The sequence below is a fragment of the Anser brachyrhynchus genome (genome assembly GCF_964034855.1).
Source record: "Anser brachyrhynchus genome assembly, chromosome: 3".
In the NCBI taxonomy this organism is placed as follows: Eukaryota; Metazoa; Chordata; class Aves; order Anseriformes; family Anatidae; genus Anser; species Anser brachyrhynchus.
Genome location: NC_137696.1, coordinates 46,611,272 through 46,636,488, shown reverse-complemented (window position 1 = coordinate 46,636,488; position 25,217 = coordinate 46,611,272). Strand labels below are relative to the sequence as shown.

The following is a 25,217-nucleotide window of genomic DNA, read 5'->3' as shown; positions in this document are numbered from 1 at the left end:
TTGGCAAAGATTAATTAAGGTGCTGCCATAAACAGAGGGCAGCAAACTGCAATATTGGTTTAAATGGGAATTAGCAAATCCTGGTTCTGCTGTCCAGGGCTAGTCTCCTGACTACAGGCAAAGACCTGTTAAATTTGTTTTGCGATTGGCAGGTGTGATTTGAGGTATTCTTTCTGAACAGAAGTGAAAAATACCAATACCCAGTAGTAAAGCACAGTATTACCTGTGGGCTGAAGTCCCCAAATGTTGAGGTAGCTGCTTATGCAAATGGCAGTAATCTGCAAGAGGTAATCAAGCATTGTTTGAAATTAATTTTGCAAAAATTCAAATCCACATGCCATTTAATGCAAATTCCTTTTGTACATTCAGAGAAAACAAAAATGAAAGCAAGAAGATGACTATGGCAGCATTAGCTGCCATACCCCCCCCACCAGTGCTTTCCATCACCTTGGGGACCCCCGTGTCTCCCTGCTACTTGCATCAAGGCACATGGCACAGCCAGCAGGACCCTCCCAGGATGGGTCGTCAGAAGAAGCCCCCAGACCCAATTTCCCCACCTCCCCGTGCCCTGGGGCTGCCTCAGCACCACCAAGGGGCAGAAGCGACGTGGGCAGCAGGGGCCTTGGCCCCTTCAGATCAGCAGTGGCTCTGAGGTGGCCGTGACAGACAGGAGCCCCTGATGCTCAGCTAACCTCCAGAAACCTGTAAGTAGTTGCCAAGATGCTGGTTGTTTTGATGGTGCAAGTATTGCTGGCTCATCTGTTCACAAGGGGAGCAAATAAGGCGTTGTTTCTTTGCATGTTATAAATTGAAACAAAAGCTCATCTCAAAACATCAATACTTTTTCCAATGGTTTTAGTCCTGAATGCCCTTAAATGTGAATTTGGTGACTAAACAGAATAATGTATTGATCTGCATGCAAACAGGAGGCTGGGACTGAATGCTTGAACAAAAATACGTCCTCTGGCAAATAGTCACCCAGGACTTTCTTCCCGCGCTGCAAAATCCAAGCCTGCAGGAAACTCCCAGAAATGATCACAGCAGCAGAGAAGTAGGAATAAACGGAAAGCACAGAAATCTCTGTTCGTCAAGACCCCAGGAAGATAATTTGTCTGCATCCTAGCATGAGGGATAGCTAACACTATCAGCTGCAACCATTTGCTTCTGTTATTTTCCTACCTTTTTATCACAGTTACACTTTACGATCATCTGTGATCCAGGGGCTACCACCCTTCTTGAATGCAACTCAAACTAATTTTTAAATGATTTTTAGAGGCATTGCATCAGCAACATGACAGTGTCCTAACACCATCATGTTGGCAGCTCCGTGAGGCATTCCCTGAGGCCGTGTGGGCAATTTGGTATTTTAATAACCCTTCATATCTCATGCAGATTCTGTCCTCTTCATATTTGTGCTGCTGCTTCCCAGACGTGGAAATTATTGACACAGGTAGGTTACCCCAGAATAAAGGCATATATGAGAACTGGGACTTTTCCTAGATCCCAAGAGCCCAAATTCAGCATCTTAGTGCCAAAGTGGTCTTCCTCGTCTCTGGAGGTGGCAGGGCTGTGAGGAAGTAAGAACAGGCGTTGAGCTGGGATGTGAATTTCTGAACCTCTCTTGCTTTGGTTCAGTTCCTCTTCTAGCCCCCACACTGCATCCATAGCACACAATCCCCTGGGAGCAAATCAATTTTAACATAAATTCAGACTATTTCACATTCAAACTTTAATGCTGTGCACAAGCTGGAGCATTAACACTTCTATAAGGTACTGCTTAATCTGAACCCCGGCTAAATGGATTACATGGAAATCCTTGTGAGAGGCTGGGAGGTGCTCGATGAATATTTAGCATGTAGAGGGACAAATTCAAAACAAACAGAGGCAGGCTTCATATTGGCTGTACGTGTGTATTAAAGCTGCAGCAGTCGTATATGCTTTTAACAGGCTTAAGTTTTTACTTGGTTATCAGTCCTCTGAGAGATGCTGCTGTCAAACGGTTTAGTCTAAAGACACCCACTGTTTAATGGCTGGGCAACACTGACTCTGAAGGAGGTTTTGGGTAAACAGTGCTCCTGCTGAGCAGAAAAGACTTTCTACGTATTTACACAGCAGATTAGTGGCTGACAATTATTCTTGGGTAAAAAATAGGCACTTTAAATAACAGATCCTTTGGTTGTGTTTACATGGGTTGTTACCTCTTGGAGTGTTTTTATGCATCGTTTCCATTTGTTGTCACTTACCAGTATTTAGTTTTCCTCTTCTAGTAAAACAAGAAAGCCTGGCTGAGCATTCAGCTTGGGAGTGGTATGGGCTGAAAGCTTCCCTTTGCAAATACTGGTCTATGAATTGGTTTCTGCAGGTGAAGTTCCTCATAAATCAGGGGTTTCTCCTAGCCAGGTGTATTGGCATGTGTAAACATATCCAGGGCTGGTCTCAGTTCAAGTCAGAGGAAACAGTCCATCAGTTGCAAGGAGCTCTTAATTGGCAATGCCTTTCTTCCCCATATTCTTTCCGTTAGCGTCATGCTCTGTCAGCTGCCAAATGTGAGAGTTTCCCCCCAGGAGGAGCAAGCTCAATGCCCCATCATCTCAGCTGGCCTGGGTCAGCCTGGACCAGGAGACACCAACAGCTCGGGTGCCTGAAAGTGTCCTCGGTGCCACTGAGGCATCACACACCTGGACCAGCAGTCCGCTGCTGCCTGCGACTGCTCTGGTGGCCTATACAAGAGTGAAAACCAAAACCAAAGTGAACGCCATCAAGCAAAAAAAAGGAAAATCTTTCCTGGACCCTGGGGAAAGCTGTGAAACTCTCCTAGCGTGGGATTCAGTGGCTAAATGTAGGGTTAGAGATGCATGTGGCTACATCTCACTTCAACAGGAACACTGAACAGCACCAAAAGAACGGAAACTCCAAAGCCCCATGTCTTACACCATCATTTCCAAAACGGACAACCATTCCTGTGTTCACACAATCTCCTCTGTAACTTAACCGGATGTCGTCTTGTGACAGTTGGACACCTGCTCCCAGCTTCCTTGTTCAAAGACTGCTCCGGCGCTCTGATCCTTACAGTTAAATTTCTTCTTCTTCTTTCCAACCCAAATTCTTTCAGGGTCAGTATACAACTCATTGATCTTGTACCAGCTTTTATCTGAGAGGAAATAGTTCCTCTCCCTTCCTCTATTTATTGTTCAAACGCAATCCAGCCCTCTCTCGGTCTTCTTTTAACGCAGCTACAAAAGACAGGCTATTTAATCTTCGAAATAGAGAGAGTCATCTCTTGTCTCTGTATGATCCTTGTCGCCCTTTTCCCCACTTGTCTGTTTAAAATAATCCTTTGGAAAGGCAGGTGATGAGAAGCTCATGGTGACATCTGGGTGAGGCCGTGGCTGTGCCTCAGACAGCACCAGGCCCTTCCCTGCCACCCAGCACAATCATTGAAAGATACCCCTGCAAAAGTGCAGATGCAGGCAGAGGGAAAAGACACAGCTCCATTTAGGAGTGGAAAAGCCTGGAATGGCCAAGAGCACAGAGCAAAACCTGCATGTTGGGCTTGGACTGCTGCGTCCTGGCCACGAAGGGTCAGCGCTCAGCCCTGCACACCCAACGCTACGGGCGAGCACCAGCTGGGGAGGTGACACCGAGCGCTGGTCAACCTGCATTTGGCAGCACATGCAGTGCCCTGGAGATGCCTTCAGATGCCACCCCTCTGCCTCTGGACCACATCTCACCCTGCCTCGTCCACACAAGGGGACAGTGTCCCGGACCATAGCTGCAGACAAGCTCCTCAGCTTCTCGCTCACCAAGGAGGATCACAGATGGTCTGGAAATCAAACCTCCTTCCACGCCGGCCCATCTCCCTGCAATGCTTGTTAATAAAATCGTTTATGCCAGTTTTCTCAGAAAGGTCAAACATATGCTGGCAAACAGCTAACACTGATTAATTTTCGCCCAGTAATTCAGTGATGCTATTTGCTGCCTTTTCAGGTCTGCCAGCTCTCCACAGCCTTCACTTCCCACAAAAGACGGCTGCATCTCTGTGCTCGTGCTCCTTTAATCATTTTCTCTTTGGGGTGGGGGTTTGTTGGTTGTTTGTTTAATCATCTCCTGTGCTGTTGTGCCAAGCTCTAGCCCCGTGCCTGCTGTTATTCTTGGCACATGAATCGAAGTTAACTGGTATATAATCAGCCCGCGCTTTACCGACTGGCATTTGTTCCACTGTCAGCTTTCATTTCAGTTTCTGCTCTGACGCCAGTAGCTGTCCTGCTCTCTGGTGTGCAGCTCGGCTTGCTTTGCTGTGTGCTGTACACCGCGGCGTGGTCTGCTTCTCGTTACCCCCACGCTTGCACCCGTGCAGCTTGTTGCCCAGTGGCTTGTCCTCGCTTCCCGCTCATCTGTCTGCTTTGACCACTCCTATCAGATATCCGCGTTACCCACTCTCTTCTACCCACAGGTTCATGTGATTATAATTCTTAGCTTTAAGCCTAATATGATTAAGTATTAAACAAATGGCTCCTGACAGGCACACTCTTACTGTACAAGGTGCTGGTTTGGCTGCTTTAGCACAGAGCTATTTTACTACGTTCTGCTTTTGATAATCAAAATCCTAAAAACCTATTTCACTCAATTCCCACTTTCCAAATTTGTATGTTATTGATCACTAGAAGCATGCATTGTGCTGAACAAATAGAAATGTAGCTACTGAGGTGTTGATCTACATAATGTCTGTGCTAGTCTTTCCCATGTTGGGGTTAGATTGTGTCTAGACTACACAGATCGTGGGACTAGATCAACTTTGATTTTTGTGGATAGGAGACCACAATTAAAATAAACTTTAGGAAAAGCTGGTTTCTAAGTGTCACGATTCCTTCTTTCCTTCTCTCCCACTGAAAACTCTCCCAGTCACATTTTTAGGCCAGCTACATATTTCCTTAAGAAATATCCACACGTGGAAGGCTCCTTTGAAAACGGCCCTCAAGTCCCACAAAAAGATGCACAAGGGGCAGAAGCTTTCCCCTTTCCAAGGCTGCAATTGCTACACATGAGTGGCTGCTGATGCTGGCAGCCATAAGGCAGTGATCACGTTGTCCCCTGGTCACTTACGAGGAAAGTAGATTAAAGCCCTGGAGTCTTAAGGATATTCAGATGCCAAGGGACCAGGAGAACTTGTACGGATCTCTCCCAAACATTTATTAAACATCTAAAATTGTATCTTCAGTCTTTTCGTGCTACTCAGCACAAGTTCTTAAAATTTTATCCCAAATTCCTCTCACTTTTGTGTTTGTCCCCATTCCTCAGACCATGTCCAACCCCTGTGATGGTGGTGTGCTCTGATAGGCATACTCACTCCTTGCAGAGCAGGATGCAAATGAGCAAATACAGCATTTATTTGGGATAAAATACAGCATGGAGACTGCAAACTCCATGCACCAATTGATTGTGCCCGGATAGAAAACCAGTGTTAACAAAAATGCAGGTGTCAAACGGGGACATCAGGCAGGGAGGGGCATGGTGGTGTCATGACAGTAAACCTATGGCTAATGTGTCAGAACAAGCAGAGTAATGCAGATGGGTCATACATTGCATGTTCCAGACTCAAGGAGTCCTTTTGCTCCAATGCCATGCAGTGTGCATGGTCCAGGTAAACTGTAGGATGAGGAGCTTCATCATCCATCTTACAAGAAAAGTCTACAGGAAGGAGCTGGGCAGCCAGGAGTAGCACTTGGGGCAGAGAAGAAGAACGGTAAAGTTGAATATACACTGTTTTTTTTAAAGTTTCCCAAATTTAAGAGGCATTGTGTTAAAACACTAAAAATCAAAGAAGAGTAATCACAGTTCTTTCCTTTTAGTGCTGTGAATAAGGATGAGATAGAAGAGTTACCAAAGAATAAAATATTCTAAAAGAGATAAGATGCAGCAGTTCATTTAAAGATAATTAAAGAAGACAGCCTGGATCCCAAGATAAGGAAAATGAGGATGCAAATGGCACCATGAGCTCAGGAAGAATCTGGCAGCTCTTTTGTGCGGCCTGATGTGTTTTCAAAAGTAGACAATATTGTCTGTTGGGCAAATACCGATGGAGGATAAATGTAGCCCTATTTTTTGCAACAGATAAAGTAGATATCATCTTAAAGCAGGATTTGTTATTCCTCAATGGTCCAAGCCCTGCCCCCACCCAAATCACACTCAATGCTATCTCTAAGATGTTGTCATTTTCTTTAAGCTCAACATGTTTGCTAACTTCACTGGATTAAATGTGAGTGAACAGGCACAGAACAATCTGCCGGGCTCCTTAACGCAGGAAAATGCATTTCCTCTGGGGTTCAGGCAGCTCTCCCTCTAACTGGGGCCAGGTGGTGGGGACGGGTGAGGCAATTAGTGGCCAGGCCAGAAGAGGTCTGTGGTTTGCAGGTTGGAGCTCCCCCTCAGGAGGGTTCAGGCTTGCTTGAAAGGGATGCCACAAAAACCTATGCAAAGTGTACTGGCAAAACATCTGGCACAGCCAGCCCTGGCAGCCTTTGCTATGGAGCGAGGGCTTGCAGAAGAGAGTGATGGTGGCTGTTATTGGTGCTGGTGGGTGCAGGAGGTGGCAGCAGCCTCGCAGGCAGCCTATCTAGGCCAGTGCATCTGTGTGCGTGCGATGGCTCTGGCCTTGCTCCCAAAGGAAGGTAAGACCTAAGCTTGAGTCCCTTGTTCGCTGTGCCTTTCCCCAGCCCAGGACAGGGGCTGAGGAACATCCCGTCTCCCCTATTTGGGGTGCCTGCTTCCCGAGGTGGGGGTGGCTCTGAGGGCTGAGGGAGATGTTGGGAGTGAGACACTGAGGCTAGAGAGAAACCAATGGGCTGTTTTGGGGGCGTGTGTGAGCTAGGATGTCAGTTTTCTTTTTGGACTCTCACAAATGCTGCTTGGAGACCTAGAGAAAAAGGCCAAATTATGCTGGGACTAAAGGCTGAGTTTCCTTTCTGAGGGGAAATAGCAAGGCAAGGATAAAACCCTTGTTAGGAGAATAGGCTGAATATATTCTTTCAATCTATCTGAGTTTAAACCTCATCCATATGTTTATTAGCCTTATCTTATCTGAGCCATATGTCTTCCTGCAGCTGCATTTCCCTTAGCACACAGCAATAGAAAAGACTTAAAATGCCTAAAAACCATGCTCCTGCTTCACATGCTTCATAAAATCCCAGCAGTCACCCATATCACTGTCATAAATCTCACTGCCCTAAGTCTCTTTACCTTACACGTGGTTGCCCACTCCTTTTCCCAGTCGTCCCTGGCCACCTCCTGCTGCACCAGTCCCACCTCAGGACCCCTGGGCTCCCATTTCCTCTCTCCCTGCTTGGCTCACCAAGCAGCTTTTAAACCCGCTGGCACACAGAGCTGTCTGTGTGGTCAGTCTCTGACACCTTTAGAAACTTTGGAGGGAAGGAATCACCCCATTGCAATGCCAAGTGAATGCCAAACAGCTGCCTGCTGCAGGGAATCAGAGGTCAGGGATGAATGCTGATCAACTTCCAAAAACTGAAATAACCTTTTCTAAAACGGGGGCCGTCGGAGACTGTGAGTCTGGTAGGTGCTATTACGTGAATTTGGAAGAGATTATTGCATGGGAACGTCCTCAAGCCCATGGGGAAGTGAGGCACTAAATGTATCTGTAATAAAATGACCTCCAGCTGATTTCCCTGTAAGGCCGGTGCAGGTCAAGTGAAATGTCACATAGCAAATAGATTTCCTACATGCAGCAGTTTGAATGCATTTCCTGCTTGCTGCCAGCCAGCAGAAGTGGGACACTGGAAACCATGGGGGGGATGTGGGACATGAGCACCAGGTAAGCGTGAGCTGTGGGCAGGCCCCTTCTCGTGTCTCATGAAGAAAGCGTTTATTTCCCAGCCCTGTCACAGCACCCTGGCTGAGGGTGCCATCTAAAAAGCACCAAGCCCAGCCTCTGGTGCTGCTCCTGGAGCCCAGCGCAGGCTGCGACGGAAAACTCTGCCCGGAACAGGGGTTGAGCCTTTTTGGAGGTGCCCTGGGTGGGAGTAGGGGTTTGGGGACCTGTGGCCACTGTTTCAGGCCCCCAGCGGCCTGCAGCGGGTGCCTGGAGAAGCCATGGCTCCCCTCTCTGCCCACCAGGCCCGGAGGCCCTGGGGGCGCCTCGCACCAGGCAAACCCAGCCAAGGAGCCGCAGCGCTCTCTGCAAGTGCACATCAAGGGGCTGGTTTTCTTCTTTTTTTTTTCCACTGTCAAGTGCAATTTAACTGAGGAAATTGCCCAAGACACGTGGAATTGCAGCTTCTGTGTGTATGATTTGTCAAAGTATCCTTCCCATGGCTGGACTGGGAGGTGGTAGCACTGAGGGCCTGCAGCCGGTCGGAGCTTTTGCCTTGGAGTTGACCCTCACTGGCTGCCAGCTAATAATGCAGCCATGCTCTTTATGCCACCCAGCTGATGCTCTCTCTCTCTCTCTCTCTCTCTCTCGCTAACTTTTTGCATGGGCAAATTAAGTTACCCCCTCCTGGGCTAAAGGCCGGTTGTTGCCTGCACCCCTAGGGTCTGTCTTCATGGCCAAGGCCGGATTTGTGGTCAGCTGCCCAGGGAAACTGGGGACAGGATGAGGTGGAGCGCAACACCAGGTTCACGGAGGGACTGCAGAAGGAGCACACAGCACAGGCTGACATGCGCCCCGCTTCGCTGAGGAAGACTGCCCTCTGGGAGGTGCCCAGTTTTGGCAACCTTCCCCATGTAGTAGGGCAGTGAAGAAAAACAAGTGGGACAGAGCACTGCCAGAATGCCACAGTGTTGCTGGAGCACTGGCGTTGCCCTCAGCTATGCTCAGAAAAAGGCTGCTGCAAAGTACGGCGTGATGGAAGAGTGTAAAGAGGATTAGGCCAATGGTCTGCAATAACACAAACTACTTCTAAACACTTCTTGCAAAAAGTATTTTTTCTTTTTCTCATTTTAATGAAGTTGTGTGTACGTTAGGAAGATTGGGTAGGATCACTGATGTTAAAGTGGTGCTGAGCGCATCTTCCATTCCCTTCCAGCCCAGCACTCAAGGACTCCCTCAGGACTCTTCTGTGTAGGGAAGCAAGCTGGATGTATATGGTATGGTTAGAAAAACAGGTTTGCTGTCCCACTCCAGGCTGTCTTGATCAGGTACGTGCATATTTGATGGGCAATCCACAGAGCCCCAGTTGCATGAGTTGCTTTATGTACTAATTCCTTTTCATGTCTTTTTCTTTACCAAATAAATAACCTGCTTCCTTTAATCTTTACCCATTGGCCTCAGATTTTCTGATTTGACCTTAGATGCAGTTGGTAAAACAGAATCTCCCTATCTTTTGAAATTTCACCTAAAGGGAGTTCCCAATACTTTTCTTTCACTGTTTGAAATACCTGATAGCCTTTCCAGTTTCTGCTTTATTATTGCACTCCTAGGTGTGTTTGTCTGGCTGCTATCTCCTTCTAGCGTCAAATATTTGGCTAGTTTCCACACTGTTTTCCTGTGAATTCAGCCTTGGTTTGGGGCTGGCCATCTGTATACATACCTTAGCAGCTGATGCTTCCTCCTACAGTCTGTAGAGCATAAACCCCTTCTGGCTATGTTCAGGCTTGTTGCTTTCAAAAACACTGAAATGTTGAAAACAGCTGTTTGTTTCTTTTGGTTTGTGTTCTACCAAAAAATAAGACTGAGTGAAGGGAAAACAGGCAAAGAAATACTAATCAGAATGTTCTGAATTTCATGTGCATAAGGCCAGTGTCTCTCAAACTGTTCAGTTGGCATGAACGGTGCACTTCAAGTGGCTCCAAGGTTTCACACATTTGTAAATTTTTTTTGACTATACAATACTTGCCTTCAAACCTAGATCAGACTTTGTAATAAACATTTGGTTTTCATCAGAAGAAGAAAATGTCATTTTCATGCGCTATCAGCTCTAAGTTTTCAACATATCAGTGTTTGCGTTATTTGATTTTGTGTCCTGTGTGGCCTTACTTGGTCTCCACAGCCTATGTTTGCTGCGAGACCAATTGTGCCTAGCACCATCAGTGAGACTGCCTGGGCGCTTGCCGACTGTTCACAGCAGAATCAATTGTTTTGATTTTCAGTCCTGGCTACGAGAAAAACCACTCTCTCTTGACTTTCTGCCCAAATCTGTGGCAACTCAAAATGCTGATTTACTTCCTAATGTGTTTAGGCTCAAGTACTGCACGAAATGCTGGCAGAGCCAGGGTGAGGTCCTGCGGGAGCATCCAGCAGGGCAGAGCCTCTAGATGATGCAGAAGCTGAGCGTGTGGCTGTGGGAGCAGGAGGGAAGAAGGATTGGGCAGGATAGGGCACCAAGGGGAAAAGGAGTGGAGGCGGTGCCCATGGGGGCCACAAAGGATAAGTCAGACACATAGAGAAGGGGCATTGGTTTGACCATTTGTAACCGATACAAAGAAAGACAGTCATTCTGTAGAATTTACGCTGCTGGTGGCAAATTCTGGAATAAAATCCATAAATAGTGTTGCTTTCCCTCGTGGGAAGATGCAGTTTTGAGGGGGAGATCTTGCAAAACACATGTTCTGAGTCTCTGAGAGGGAGCTCTGGCAGTGAAACTCTGGCATCAGGCAAACAGCTGCCTGAGAGCTGTTCCTCCCCATACTGTGCTCCTACCTGTATCACTGCTTCGAGGCTGCGTCTGCTCTCAGGAGCTGTCAGAGTGGCCTTATGTTAGAATTAGCATGCACATCCACTTAGTGAATGTGGCATATTTGCTCTTGCGAGCCATCAACAGAACTATAAATAAAAAGGTTTGTCTACATGCATGTGTCACAGCTAGTGAGCATACATGCATATGTCCATGTTCACCTGGGTCCTTCCCCAGGGTGGCACATTGCAAGGCCTCCCCTGGGCCTCATTCACCGATGGTATTAGTCATGCTGCTTTGTCCATGCAAAAGCTGACACCCCTCATTTTGCTGTGCAGACAAATCCTTTAATTTATACCCCTGGATTCCAGTTGTAAGACTTTCAAAAGGACACAACACTCAAACATACAACCTAAATAGCTAGGAATTGGGCCTCAGACCTGAAGACCTTGCCTAGATGATGTACTGCTGGGCTATGAGGGAGATGGAGCTCACTTGTACAACGTAAATACTTCAAATCATAGTGCAAATAATGTAAATAAGGTGAAATCCTTTGTGACTCTCCCAGCCCTACTAGTTAGCCTCAAATGCCTGAGTTAGTTCAAGTGTCACCATATGCCCAGAATATCTATTGTTGTAGAATTATAGAATTATCAAAGATTACAAGTACGTATAATGTAAGTGCTATCAAAGGAGATTACCTGCCTGCCTGAAGCTAGTCATGCAGTAAATGGATGGTCTGATATTTCAATTCCTTTCTCTTGATCCTCCATCCGTAAAAAGGGAGAGAAAGTAAAAAGTCCACCAACACCAGATTGCAGGGACAGAAAGCATACACCTGTTTATTATGTATTCAGACCTTATAGTGCATGTGCACACAAAAATGCAGAAGAAGCAACAGTTCCTTCATCGTGAAAGAAGAGAAATATAGTGTGGTTAGACAAGGCAATGAAGGTGAGGTAAAACATTGGAGAGCTGTACTAAGCGAGCTCCTGCTTCATTCAGTGTACGAATGGGTCCTGTAGAGAAAAGCAAAACAAAAAGCAAAAAGGATCCTGTAATTCAATACATTGTTTGAACAAATGACCTCAGTTGTGTGTCTCCTAGCATCCGAATTGTTCAATCAACATTACAAGACCATTAACGTCATAGGGTGTGTTTTATTATGCTCATAATCCAAGAAAAGGGAAGGAGAAAACAGATTTGTCACGAGCGTGTTTGGCAGAAATTCTGTGCAAAGGTACATGGCTGACATGCCAGGAGATGGCCCGTCTGAAATTTATGGCATTTACCCTAGGATTGTGAGACCAAACTGCATCTGCACTGCAAATGCTGTGAAATAGGCTATTTATTTGGCATGATGGTTAAAAGGAAGGCTGTTTATAATAGTGATACAGCTGAAACAACAGCCTAACAGGATTTTGGAAACTGCTTTCAGTGTGGGAAAGCACAGCATTTGAATGACAGGACATGGTCGACAGAAGGGGTGTTAGAGAAGGGGCAAAGAAGAGCTGGATGTGGGTCTGGTCTGTTTATACTGCCTCCTATTTACCACTTACCTCCTCTGTATGGTCAGCTTCACAAAAAGTAGACTGTCATATAATGGGTCGTCATCTTCTGCCCGCCACCTGGGCTGGAGTAACCATGAACTGGGGTTCATCCTTCTGGACTGATGACTGATCGACAACAACCACCACCAAACAGCACTTGGAGCTGAAACGAAGAGGTGAGGTTTCTGGGCTCCTCACAGGACTGTTTGGTATCAAACGTAACACCACCACGAGGGCAAGTTTATAATTATGTTTTTCCACATACATTGTTATCATATATTAGGACAGTTTTGAAATTAACCACATCTTTTAAAGAAATAATCACAGGGTTTTGTTTTGTATTTTAAATGCATTTTTAAAAAGTAACCACTTCTGAAACAATATTGTGTTTTTAATCCCATTTATGTTTTTGTCATTTGTTCAAAACCAGCCACTTTGTTTAACCCAAATTCAAAAATGAAGTTCTCCTGGTGCTTTTCTGAATAATGCAGGGGCGATATGGCAGATAGCAATTGCAGCCTCCATTCCTACCATATTCTGACTCAAAAAAAATTGTGTGATGTTTTTACTTATTTATAAACAAAGTAGTTATGCTGTCCTCACCACACTGGAGGGAAGGTGTGTGCCCACCTTCACTTAGTCCAAGTGCTGCACCCATTTTCTTACATAGATGCGTTTTTGTCTTCATGTGATTGACAGGCTGAGGCTTTCAGATGCTCTTACCTGTTGCTTTTCACCGGTCAAGTCTGATCCCTTTAAGTTTTAACTTCAAGAGGATGATTCTTGTCATAGTGATGGCTGTATGCTTGCTGATTGCCCTAAAAATCACTGGACAGTTATCTCCAGGCTGGTCCTGTCCTGGTTTCACCATCACAGGCTCCCTGCCCTTCAGGTCATGTATCCCAGTGCCTTATTTTAATACTCACAGGTCAGTTTCATCTACCTGAGAGACACAGAGTTCCCCTACCAGAACAAAATGGAGGTGAAAACATTCAGCTGATGTAAAAAGCCAGAAATAAATAGGAAGAAACTGTGCTTGTGTATATAGTGTATAAAAGTGACGCACGGAAATAGAATTTATAAATCCCATTAGCTTTCGAAAGGAAGATCTTCCAGGACTGCAGAGTTTCCATTGCAAACTTCATTATGTATGTCACATAAATAAGGTTTCAAGTGCCTCAAGTGAGAAAGTAGCCCGAGCTTCAGACCACTTGTGGTTTTCAGAAGTCTGAATGAGCTGTTGAGTCTCTAATGAAGATTTTGAATAACAAATTCCGATAAACAAGTTGTTCTGTATAATAATATGTGGAAATTCTTGCCTAAGTCTCCTTCCCACTGATACGGAAAAAAGAAATCCAGAAAAATTGCATGCAAATAATTGTCATCAAGTCTTAGCATGCTGCGCTTTCTGTCATCTGCAGTTGGACCTAAATCTGAATCTGTTGAGGAGTTGGGATTTCTTTTTTCTAATATACACTCACCAAGCTAAAAAGGGAAGGAAGGTGCCTCCAGTGCATCACTGACCGGCAGAAGGCAGACGGGGCAGGCGCTAGGCACAGGGTGTGCTGTTACCTGCTGTAATTACTGACAGATTGGAAGGGGAGACATAGGGCATCTCGGGCTCAGTGGTGTGAGCTGCTGCCAGGGAGCCTGCCACCGTGCCCAGACCATGGGAGGGACCTCAGCAAGAGCTCTTCTTGTGCAGAAAGGAACCTGCAGTACTATGGGCAACTTCAAGTCTGAAGACACCTGCTGTAGGGCAAAATATCTGTCAAGTCTCCAAATATCACAATTTTCCAAACAAGGTATTGCCACTGGCTCAGGATTTGTCTGTGTCTGCAAGATAGAATTATCTGCGAAAATGTTTCTAGTTTAATTATTAGTTCCTGAAGCTACCTATGAGCACGGCATGATCGCAGCACACCTCCGTGGAGGAACAGAATGTGGTTCTGGCATAAATTAGAGAAGCTCAGTGCTAGTGCTCAAAAGGCAAACGTGCTTAAGGGAAACCAAGAGGGGGAGAAACATGACAAAAACAGCTCTGTTGATAAAGATTTTTAAATAATTTTTTCTACCTGAAAAGAGAGGATTTATTTCACATTAATATGCATGCAAGTACATATCTAGCATATATAAACACATCTATCAACACACACACATATATATGTATATAAAATGTCATTGCTTTTAAAGATAATTGCATTATGGAAATATGGACAGAGGGAGTATTTAGGCCAGATATTAAACTGACAGGTGCAGATAAGGTCCTGTCTCTTCTTCTGTAAACAGTATTTAATTTTAAAAATAGTCTATTGTCAATATTAAGGACAAAAAGAGGGACTGAGGTCTGGTTAATTAAGAGGTTTGTGTTTTGTGAGTGAAAGGCAATCAGCCTGTATGTTGCTCTGACGCCCGCTGGGGCACTATTCAAGCACCTCTTTGTGACAATAAGGAATCTTCCTGGCATTGTGTCAAAGGGCCTATAAGCAGGGGAATATCACACGAGCAGAAACAGCGTGTTGTTTCTGTAGAGGACAATGATACCACCTCTGCGGGACTCTAATGACCTGCTCTAGGGCTAATACTTTCTCTCTGTGTGCTTTATGCAAATGAATGCAAGAAATATTTCAAAACTAGAGGGAAAGGATATCAAATTTAATCTACTTGCTTACTGCATTTGAAGGTTAGGAGGTTGCTTGATCATGGTTCACATGCATATGGAAAAGAGAGGGGGTTGAGTGTTTGGAGGGAAAGACATCAGAAAGAAATCTTCAGCACTTTACTGATAACCTATCACATCTCTGCATTCCCTGGTCAGTCTGAATTCAGAGAACCTCTGTACTTAGCCTGAAGTGTAATCATACAGATGAAAAGCAATTTTGAAACCCTCTTTCTTATCTCATGATTGTTCAAGGAAATATTAACTTGTTAAATTAGAGACATTATGAATTAGGTAAACAGAGGCATCCACTGTAAAAATGATTTAATCCTCCAGTTCAGAGCAGGGCCTCCTAAAGACTGTGATTTAATTTACAGGCTTGTTCAAACGTCACAAGTCAGATTCAGTTCTGGACAAAGCTGAGCTGTAATCCCCCTGCCTGGGGTGTTTCCCTGTCCTCTTGAAAGCAGAGCCTGGGGGAGAGCTCTGTTTCAGGGATTTATAAGACATATCTGAGGCAGGGGAAAATGCTGGTATAGAAAAGTGGCGAGTGAACTCGTAAGCTCCATGAACTGTAAAGATTTTTCACAGAAACCTCTTGGGTCACTAAGAGCTCTTGTTTAAAGTCTGCTTTGGAGTTCTGTAGGAAACGGAACAACATAAAGATGAAAATCTGCATTTTTTGTTGTCTTCTTCTGTGATGAACTACTGAGCCTTGGTCCCTGTAGAATTAATGTTTGCAGTGTGGAACAAAAGGGAACAAACATAAAAATGAGAGTAAAGTGAGAAAAGTATAATAAAAAGAAACATTCACTTTAAACACTCTGGTAGTATTTTCTGCCTAATTCTCTAAATAAGCTCTTGCAGGAACAAGGAAGGAAGAAGCAGAGCTCAGTGCTACATTCTGCTGTGCTGCGGGAGCAAGCAGACTGGTAAATGCAGGATAATTTCCCATGATAGGCTGGAAGATGAAGGATTATTTCCCGTGATGGTAGGGAAAAACAAGCAGATCGGTTTGTGAGCAAACTGGATGACAAACAGTAGATGCAGCTGTACCTGGCTGGCCTGTTTGTGCAGCAGGAGCTGCAACTACACAGGGAAAGCAAGGAGAGGGGGAAATTGTAGGAAATACTCCTCTGTCAGATACTGGAACTGTGGCAGAGCAAGACAAAAAAAGAAGTCTTTAATTCAAGAGGGAACAGTTATTAAAGTTCGGTCTGTGCAGCCAGGTCTGCAGAGCGAGGGCTGAAAAGTCCCCTACAGAGATGTGCTGGTAAGTTCTATAACATCTGGATTGAAGAATTAATGCAAACACGTTCCCTATCTGCTGTCTCTTTTGCCTGAAAACAGGAGTACATATATATTTTTAGTCTCCCTGACACCACCAGCTTCCCTATACAGTGTTCAAACTTCATGCTCTTTTCTGTGATCTTGGTGCAAAAATGTAAGTAACTTTACACAGCTCTGGAAAGTTGTTCCAAAAATGTACCAGTACAGATCGTCCACATGACACTTACTTCATCCTACTCATATGCAAGAGAATAAATCCAAGCAACTCAAAAGATTGCTATAGGTTCTTTTCATTGAATGTAGACTGTTCATATCTGATGGGTCTGGCAGAAAGTTCTGTTTTCTTTCACGTACAAACTATGGTCTTGTTACATATACATTTTTAGGATCATTTTGAGGTGTTTTAGTCTCAGGTTTATCCTTTTAGCAGGTTTACAGCAGTCAGCATGACTACTTGTGGCAGGGATCATTTCTCTCTGTACATAAATGTTTTCTGAAAGAATAGAGCAGATTATCAGCCTTGTCTCACCTGAAGGTGCCAGCTATTCATTACACATTTTCAGGCTGATACATATGATCCAATGCTAATTAAGCCCCTGCTATTTCTGCTTCTGTGAAAAGTGACTCCCTGATGTTTCTTGCTGTCTTTCATTTGCAATTATGGGAACTCAATAGGAATCAGCTTTTTCTCTTTCTTTTATGTCACACAATTTATATTCTTAACTTGCACAATGATTATCTGCAGAATTGACATGATTGCTCTGAAAATTGCACCTAGCTCATGAAAGCTGCAATTGCTTTAAAAATGGTGACTATTCTTACTTCTTGTGATCTCAGGGCAGGCCTGAAAACACTAAACTTTGTCTAAATTTGCTGGGCAGCTCTGTAAAAGTACTTCTTTTACTAGAAGCGATGGTTTTCATTTGCAAATTTTAATGTGTCTGTGACATCTCATGATATCAGCTTGGATCGCTCAGTAATACTAATAGGAGTTGCTTTGAGAGGGTAATGGCTTCATAAAAGTATCTGTGTGCAATGATTTCTACGAGCTTTTGAGGATGTCTTCTACATTGTATTAACATCTACAAAGCACAAATAAATACAGTTCAGATAAAGCAATTCTGTTCAAATTGGCTCAAACCTCCTTTTCCTTTCATCCAAAGGCAGTCCTGGTGGCCTACCTTGTTTCACCTCCTCAGCCTCCTTTGTGCTGCTCTCCCCTCTAGCTTAACTAAAAACTGAGAGGGAGTAAAATGTTATCTCAGATATACCTGGATATATTAGTCTTGAACTATTTTGCAGAAGAGCTCAGGCCATGTGTAAAGTAACTCCAGATGTCTCTGTGATGTCTTGCAGAAAAACCTTAACAACTGAGTGAAGTCCACCTGCTGGTAAGCCCTGTGAAATCTTGTCCCACTAGATGTTACGCCCGAACTGGGGGCCAGCAAGTAGCTAAAAGCCTAGCGGCTGGACTCTTAGTGAACACGTCCACTGGCACATCTGATCAAAGCTTCCCGGCAAACCCCGTGCTGCTGTATTTTCCCCCATCGATGCATGGCAAAGCGACATGCCTGTACCTCAGCATTGCCTCAGGCTTAGCGCATCTCTGTTAAGTGTGATGCTGCGGGTGTTGCCGGAGCTGCCAATACAGTGCTCTTGTAGAACAGCCGAGGTATTTCTCTCTTGATGAGCTGAAGCAATATTTTGATGTAGCATTGGAACACGCAGTGTTATGCCGGTTACTGTCTGTGTGTCTTCTGGGATTTTTTTAAATTTTTTTTTGCCAGCACTTCCATAAAGGTCAAAATTGCTTTTCTCATACTCCCTGCAGAGCTTGCCCTGGCACTGTTGCAGCTGCCATCTATGCAAAGGCTCTCTGTGTGGTGACTGTGATCTTTTGCTTGCTGCCCCAGATGAACTACAGATTGTCAGCAACGGGCACTTTGTGTTTGGCAGATCAAATTGCAGGAGTGTGGGTAATGTAGTGGGTGCATCCAGAAAGAGCTGTCCCCTTGAGTCAAAACTAGTGGTGCACTGTACAGTCTTGTGCATAAATTTGCAGCAGTAGGGTCCCTACGTTGTGTTGAAGGTCCCATATGATAAGAGGTATCTCCTCCCTCCCAGCCCACAATGTAGGTAACAGGGAAGATCACCCCAGAAAAAGGTGGGGTGCTCCAGATAGGTAGGTAGTGACAGGACACCCAGAGAAATGAAATTCTTGTTGCAGTGAGAACTTCTGTACAGGTGGGCAATATGGGACCTAGTGACAGCACTTGGTCAGGGAAACCTGCCTTAATCTCTGCTTACTTTTCAGTACCTTGACGAGGGGAAATGGCTGAGTTCAGGATGGGAGGGCTCCTCTGATTCCTGGCTGCAAACAGCTTCTTGTCCCCCAGCCCGTCCTACCTTTGGCTGGCAGATTTAGAGCTCAGAGCACACGAGGCTCTGGCTCAGCAATGGGTGCTGGACCAGTGTTTTCAGTCCCAACTGCTGTGTGAAAAACGCTGAAGAGACTGCACTGGGCGCAGTCTTGAGTGGTTGGGAGGTTCAAGGAAAACACACACACACACACACACAAATTCTGTGGTTTATCTGCATGAGAGAGGAAAATATTTTGGAATAGAAGTCACACGAGAGTACTCTTGTATATATTTTAGGGGGTCTGAGTTTTGCTGTTGCTCTTCATCTGGTTATGTTGCAGCTCTTTTCTCTCAGGATTATCAGACACTCACTGGACGAACAGCCATGGCACTGAATAAGCTTGAAGAGGTAACAACTTTTATTGCACGTGAATTACTAGGAGCATGAGTGGTTTGCAACACGATTCCTGGAAGTGGTTGCTTGGTGAATTTGTACTTTCCAAAACAAAAGTTTACTGAAAGTTGGCCAAATGTAAAGATTTCTATTAGTATCATACATATTTAACACTCTGCAAGAAATGACCAGTAATGTCATCTTGGATTCTTCAATATTTTTGTTGCTTGCATTTAGCATTTAATTTTTTGTTTATATAAATTCTGAATTAAAGAATGACAGTGTTCACATTAAGTACTTGGGTCCAAAGAAACAAATATAAGTAAGGAACTGTGAGCTCCAATCTGTCTGTTTAACCAGGTTCTTAGTCAGCTTTCACGTCTCCCTCCGTTGTTTTGTCCTTAAAATAAGGACGTTACCTCCCGCTGGTTAAAAATACTCACTGGTCTTGGAAATAGGAAGGATTGCATTCTGGAAAGCTAGACAAAGCGCAATCTCAAAAAGGCTTATGAGAAAGCAGCACTAAAAAAAGCTATATATGCAGTCATAATCTTTTCCCTCTGATTCAGGTGAATGCTAACCAAAAAGCTTTGAGTGTAATTAATTGGTCATTATCTAGACAGCTGTTTGACTCACAGTTTATGTAAACCCACCTTTCTTCCCCTCTGTGCTGTTAATGTGTCTTGAAGCCCGCTGCAGCCAGTGGAGCTTGGAGCAGAGTTTGTAGGCATCAGATGGTCTTACAAGAAAAAATAGTGCCTGGCTTGAGTTTGCCAGGTGAGCGCTACAGATCTTGTAGCTTGAAAACCTGGGAGCAATTTGTTATTGCACAGCCCCCGTATCTTCCCCCAAAGTATCATTTATATAAAGACTTCATTAAGGCATCTGTAGGTGACATGTCCATATTACAGTGTCACAGCCTGTCACAATGCAAATTTTTCCTGTATTTCTGTGTTTGACGTGCAACAGTAATGCTATCTGGATGTGTTTTCCTAATAGCACAGAGGCTGCTGGTGCTGGAAAACAGCTGAAGCAAATGAAGTAAGGGCTACCCCTAAGGGTAGCTTTCATTCTGCTGCAGGTCCCAGGCTAGATTAAAAAGACACTGTGTTGTTTGGGAAAAAAAAAATAGCTGGCAGCTATAGCAGCTCCTCCATACTGCACACATCAGTGCCATCAAAGTTGAAATTCATGGTTTTGTGGTATTGGAGAGCACTAACCTATAGGCTCTGTGGTCTTTGGGTTTGTAATATTAGCCTGACAAAGCATGGTTAAGGGGAATCCTGAGTACAGAGGGACCTCAGCATTATTGCACACGACTCTAAAACGGTGTCCAGATCCAAGGAGCATGGGATTGGCACAACGAGCCTGCCTGATTGTGAGTGCTCAGAGCCATGGGTGCCTTGCTGGCAGCACCTGCAGCTCAGCACCGGGGCCAGCCAGCCCCTGGACTGTATCAAACACAGCCTGTCAGTGCACACAGTTACATGAGGTGTCTCGTGCCATGTCACAGAGCTGTCCGTGGCAGAGGCAGTGACAGGGAAATTGTATCCCGGGCAGCATTAATCTGCCCTGATCATGAGCTCATCCTGACTCATCCTCTGTGTGCTTTCCAGATCCCACGGCAAGCACAGGAGGTGTTTCTAGTCCTTTTGCTCACACAGCCTCAGTCGACTCCTTGAGCAGCTCCATCTGATCGGAACGAGGAAGGTCCCATGCGGAGCCCTAGCTGTGAACACATGCCACAGCCCACAATAAACCATGTGTGTAAGCAAATTGCAGTAAGGCTGCATGGGCAATATTAATTCTCCTACTTCTTGATTTCTTAGCTCTTTCCCTTTGCAACCCTCTATTCTTCTACACTCTCTGGTATATAATCATTTTAGGTGCAATTTCTCACCTTCTTATACTGAACAGTCACTGCCACGTAAGTAGTCTGAAAAATGAGGTAAATTGTGCTTAATCAAAAAATGAAATCTGCACTGTTTGGGATATGCAAGTCAACTGCTTCATCTATTCTGTTTCTTATTTGGAGGATTTACTGTGACTCCAAAATCCTGCCACTGCAATAAAATGCATTTGGGTATAATATCCTGTACTATAGGCAGATGGTTACAATTATACTTTTAAATATCTTTCTGTCATTATACATTACACTCAAAATTAAGTATTATTTTTATATGATGAAAATCAATGAAAACGTGCTGCAAGTATGGGCTTATACAGGCACAATAACTGAATGAGTCACACAAGGCTCCTTTTGATAATATGACATCCTTTTTTTTCTGACTTCAGTCTGTCACAGCTCTTTAACTTCATCCTCCCTCAGATAATGCTATTTGAATAAAGGGTTGTTTTCATAAAAAGTCTTGTGACAAGGAAGAGTTATATTAAAATGACACAGCTAACTGAAAGGCAGCATAGTCCTTTACTTTGCATGTGATGTTGGCAGTGAGAACCCCCTGAGCTGTTCATATATTTTGGAATTGGATTGCTTCATGGCTTAAAAAAACTCAGCATTTTACTTTCTTATGCCTTAAAATAGACAGGACAGCTTAGCTTGCTGCTCCCTCAGAGACAGGTGAGAATTCAGCCAGATAGAACCAGACTCAAACCCAGATCCCAACAGATTTCACAATAAGGTGGGTCAGGATGTTCCCTCTTCAGAAAGCAGCTGGGATACTTTTCCAAAGCATTTGCTTGATCCAACAGTCAGACAGAATGGTCTTGAGGCAAAAAAAAAAAAAAAAAAAAAAAGTAAAAACTTTTCACAAAGCAAGTTGCAAAGGGACCTGCAGAAGAAAAAAAGCACTGAAAAGCAGGAGTCTCTTTTTCTGAAGGAGCCAGCATTTGGTCTAAACAGAAGTAAGACCACTGCATAAAAAAACATTTTTACTGCTCACAGTGTTTCTGATTCATCTCATGGGAATGTGTACAGATATTTTAACAGGTATAATGAGCACCCAGTTACAAGCAATACATTTGGAGAGCACAGGTTCTGTTTTAGGCAATAAGGAGAATTTGACAGATAAGATAGAGAACGTGTATTGAACAGGGAATGCTTAAATGCTCTTAGGAACACAAATAAAAGCAAATAACAGCCTTAATAAAAACAGACTGTTTTCTTAAGAAGAAATTTGATCTCTACCTCTTTCCCAGATCCTTCAGCTTTCCATCCATACCAATAGGAATGCCTTATTATGCACAGTCACTGTGAAGTTGTCCCTCAACTTCTCCAATTTGCTTTTATTCTCCAAAGTAAAATATAGCTATAGTGACATTTCCCACATATGTAAAACTAGCACACAAGTTCTACAGTGCCTCTCTTCTAGGAAATTTCATGTGTTCCAGTTCAGTAAAAACGCTGAGGATAAATGTAATTCTTTAGCCTATTTTATAGATTCTGACATAAAAGATGCTGAAGCTGGAAAATCTGAAGTCTTCCAATATAGTGTTCAAACTCAGTGAATAAACAGGTGGACACAGTAGGCTTCAGTATTCATAGCAGTTTTCAACTGGTCTCCAGTCTTCATACCAGTTTATAATCGTTATGGATCTGGGCTCAAATATCAGAAGTATGTATATAGAAAGGAAGAAAACAGTATAATAGATTGAAATCTTGCACATTCCCAGCTTAGAAACAATTTGATATAATTTGAACAATAAAATAATCTGGCATATTTGGAAGTAGTAATAAAAATTGTGGTAGAAATTCTGTTTTCTGTGAAGTGACTTAACAGTGGTTGGCAGTCTCTGAAGGTTATCTTCAGAGAAAATATTTAACTCTATGGTGAAAATACTTCAAACCAGGACAAATACAGTGCACACAGATAGCTCCATGTTCTCTCGTGCAAGGTTATTTCCATCTTTGTATGGCTACAAAATCACCCCTGCAGAGATATTGGCTCCATGTGCATGAGCCATGACATTGACATCTGTCATATCCACAGGTGCACATAACTACTTTTTTTTTTTTTAATTTCCACAGGTTACTGGTTTCTTAATGCTCATTGTGACAGTTTTCACTCGCCCAAATCGATGCTGTTGTCAGATCCTAAGTGAACATACAAAAACGCAGAGAATCATAGAGTATATTGTCCTTGCAGAGGCTCCTTGCACATTGTTCAGGGTCTGTTTGTGTTCAGGCATTGCTGCTTGCTATCTGTATTCAGAAACCACACCTTTCTGGCTGCTTTGTGTTTCTCTGCAAGTATAACATTCTTCATTAGTAATAACGAAAAGGATGGGAGAGGCGTTAATATTCCATTTGGTCTTTTAGTAATGTTTATTTCTAGATTTTATGCAACAGTTTTGACCACATTTCTTTTCAAATTGAAAAATAAAAATAAAAAATAGACCTTTGCTCTATCTGCAGGAGCAGAAGATGGCACAACAGCCCCAGAGCTACCTGGAGAGTGGGCACAAGGTCCCACAGCAGCACACAGCACATCCACCGGAGCTCTGCTGCTCACTTGGCAGCATGCTGGGTCACAGGTAATAAGGAGAACTCTCTTATCCCAGGTGAATTCAGTACATCCTCTGTAATGTCTTTACGTGCCTCTCCTTGCCTCCTGTCAGCTGACAAGCTCTCCCCTGTGGCCAGTGCAGTCTGTTTGCACAAAATGCACATGTGTAGCATGAAGCCTTGGCCTGGTCTTGCAGCTTTGAGGTGCATGGAAACATTGCTACAGAAAGCAGCAATTAGTGTTCTCAGGGCCAGTCCAAAGGGTAGGATGTATACCAGACCTTGTCCACAGCACAGCCCTGCAAGGTGTCCAGCATGTCCCATAGGTCAAACTCATACATTTATGTAGGTAAACTGCACTGAGCCTTGATGTTTATAGTCAAAGTAGTGGAGGAAGTCTTAGCATGCAGCTTGCCTAGAAGTAAGGTGGTTTAATGCCCTTTTCCCTGAAGATATCTTAAGACAGGTAGAAAAGGCATGGAGCTCATTATCAGAAAAATAAATATATATATATTTTAAGTGTAATAAATAGAAATAATTACCCCTCTGCTCCACAGAAAATATAAATAGATAGATAGATAGACAGACAGACAGATAAATCAGCACAATGCAGAGACTGATTCTGAAATACGTTGATCCTTTCTGAAAGTGTGGAGGACCCCTTGAAAGCAGCCAGCATGAAGGAACTATATGGTGTGATTTTCTGTTGTCAGGGCAATGTAAAAGAATGTCGAAGTGTTCCTGGAAATTCAGGCAGTTTGTATATCACGTTGACATAAAAATACATGTTCCTAAATGCCTGTATGAATGCAACTGCAAACAAGAAAAGTGATTGTCAAAACCTGCATCCTATGAAAAAGATACTATATGCTATTATGGAAGGCATAGATTGGTTTAGTTACGAACTAATGTGGCTGCTTTTTAGAAAAAGCACTATTTATTTTTTTTCTTGTCATGAAACGTTACCAAACGAAAAAGACTGATCCCTCCCCCCGTTCTTATAGGCATATTTCAGAGCTATTCCTCTCATGATTGGCTATTTTGAGACAGTTGATTGGTTTGAGGTGCTGTTGGCATTACAGAACTGTAAAAATGTCCTGGTTTAGTAGTATTAAATGTCATTCAAAATGTTCTTTAATCTTGGTTTCCTTTATGAGGAAACAACACTCTATTTTCCATGGAACAGAAAGATGCTTTAAATTCCAAATATTCTGAGACTCAATAGAATTAATCCAGGAGATAAACCAACAAATTCCTCTGAAGACTTTATTGTTACTATAGAAACCTGCCTAAATCCAGAACTTCATTGTGACGTAAAAAGGAAGAATTTGCCTCATTAATCATTTTTGCTCTCCTATCATTACTTGCTGGATTGGGGCCCTGGAAACCATAGCGGAGAGAATCATAGAAGTGTAAAAATGTCTCCTGCCCTCTCCAGGGAAAAAAAAAAAAAAAAAAAAAAAAAAAAGAAAAAAAAAAGAAAAAAAAAGAAAAAAAAAAAAAGAAAAAAAAAGAAAAAAAAAAAAAAGAAAAAAAAAAAGAGAGAGGCAAGTTGTTCTTCAGAGCTGGGGGAGAGGGGTCTTCCCTCCAGCCACCAAGTCATCAGTCACAGAAAGTGAATGCCAAAAAAGATCCTGCTTGCCTTCTATCAAAAGACAGCTACAATTTTGTTGTTATTAGTTCAAGATTAGAAACGTCAGCCTGAACTTCTTGTGAACTAGCAATGTCACAGTCCTGTTTTCTTGCATCCTCAGTCCAAAGGGGGCAGTTTGGGTATTTGATGCTTCTTTATGCAGTTTTTCATTACCTGGTGGATTGCGCTGCTGCAGGAGGTCACTGGGGCAAGTACTGCAGAGTGAATTTAAAAAGTG

General features: G+C 43.6%; 1 long non-coding RNA gene across 1 annotated transcript; it reads left to right on the top strand.

Moving 5' to 3' along the window:
* Window positions 1-9,489: 9,489 nt before the first annotated feature.
* Window positions 9,490-24,843, top strand: LOC308192643. Its single transcript, XR_013948961.1, has 3 exons — window positions 9,490-12,354; window positions 20,498-20,644; window positions 23,257-24,843. It is a non-coding gene; the product is annotated as an uncharacterized lncRNA (long non-coding RNA).
* Window positions 24,844-25,217: the final 374 nt, after the last annotated feature.